A 1,999-nucleotide genomic window follows, 5' to 3' on the forward strand; every position below is an offset into this window, starting at 1 on the left:
CTCCGCAAATGGATCTCTCTCTCTTATCTCCATGAATGTCGGTGCATCGTCTACTGCAGGTGCTGCTCCCATTGCAACCGCGAGCTGTCCGAAGCTACGCCCATCACCTAAGTCATCTACCGAAACGAGCAAAATAGCCACAAATGATGGGGATGAAACAAAGAGAGTCACCGGTTTCCCAGTTGGAATGACGGTGGAAATTTCTTCTATGATGCCAGTTAGCGGATTCAGAGCAGATCCACCAAAGCTACCATCTACATCAACCATTCTGGCAAACAACTCCATAGCGCCCAAGTTAGAAAATCTTGCTAGATTGTGGAATATAGCTCGCATGTCATCATCGCCCAGCATCTCGTACTTTCCAAACTTAACATAACCTTGCCTCAGTGATATAGGAATGCAAAAAAATAATTGCTTGACACGTTTTTTTTACCACACTTTCTTGCCTTCTGTAATATACTATTATGTAATTCCATCAAAGTTGTTGATGTATTTACAAACACACCTATCTGTTTCTTACTATAGAAAACAACATCTTCACTTGTATTTTCATCAATCTTTCTTCGATGATAAACTAAGAAAAATATACTCTCAGTCATCTCTCCCTAAACTCACAAAACTTCAGGTGTGATTTGTTTGCGCCAAACTCATTTATTTATAGAATTTTTTTCATTGTAAATTGTCCTAGGCTCATCGTGGGAGCCCTATTAGGTTTAGCAAAGATAATATAAATCGTGTCAGGATTGTTAAGGTTCATAAAATAGATTAATCGTGGCAGGCCTTTGTGCTTTAGTCCAAAATCACATAAATCATGGCAAAGAGGGACAATTTATACTTAAGTTGTAACCATGGACACCCTGGTACGATTTATGGCTTTTTCTCCTATGCAATATATGCATAAATTGTCCTAGAGTGCCATGTTTAACATATTTTATAATCCTTATCACTCTAGGACAATTTACATAATATATGAAAGAGGAAAAACACATTTGAAAATTTATTTCAGGAGAATCAAGTAAAATTAGTTTATGTTTCATTTATTTAAGTAAAAAAGCCTATTTTTTCAACTAAATAATTAATCAATAGAATAATCAACCTACAATAATCAAATATATAATTGACGAATAACTAAATTGTTTACAATAATACACTGAAAAATTTATGAAATGTAAATACATAATTTTATACATGATGATAAATTTTTTATGTACATATAACAAAATTTTTTGCTATACATATTTAATAAATAAAATACCAATTAATAAATGCTAATGTTTATTAATTCACTAATTAAATAATAATGCTATATAAACAATTTTTTAATTAACAATATAAAAGATAGAAAGTTTAGGAAACCAACTATACGTGCAGTTAATTTGACCAATTTTTTAATTTTTTTTTAAATATGAATTTTAAAAAAGTATCAACAAAAATTAAAAAGGAAAAAAAAACACCCACTTTTTTTATGTGGAAAAATATTAGTGTTTTTGTTAGAAATATGATTATTTGGTGTAATTATAGGTGGATAAATTTTGTAGGTAAAAAGTCAACGGAGAGCGTGTTGAATACGTGGCAACATTCTAGTCAACAAGCGGGAGAGTGTTGAAACACGTGGGGAGGCGTGTTGAATATTTCCATAATACTGTAATATATTTCAAATATCAATATTCAACCAAAACATCTCCACTTCCATATTAAAAATAATTTCTGCCCAAAAGATCCCATCTAATTTTATGCTCACACACATTCACAATACATAATAAAAAAATAACCGCACAAACTCTTATAACTCTCTCTCTAGCCACGTCCGCACCCCACCCAGTGTCATCGACCACCGCCATACGCAGCCTCCTTTGTTCCCAAATTTAGTGCCGTCGACTACCGCCGCACGCAATACCTTCTATTCTTGAAACTAGTGCCACAGCCGCGTTCACGCTATGCCCTTCCTTCGTAGTCGCGGTAAGAACGAGCCCTTGTCGCGATTGCAGTGGCACAAACC

Source organism: Arachis duranensis, chromosome 8, assembly GCF_000817695.3.
Source record: "Arachis duranensis cultivar V14167 chromosome 8, aradu.V14167.gnm2.J7QH, whole genome shotgun sequence".
NCBI classification, from domain to species: domain Eukaryota; kingdom Viridiplantae; phylum Streptophyta; class Magnoliopsida; order Fabales; family Fabaceae; genus Arachis; species Arachis duranensis.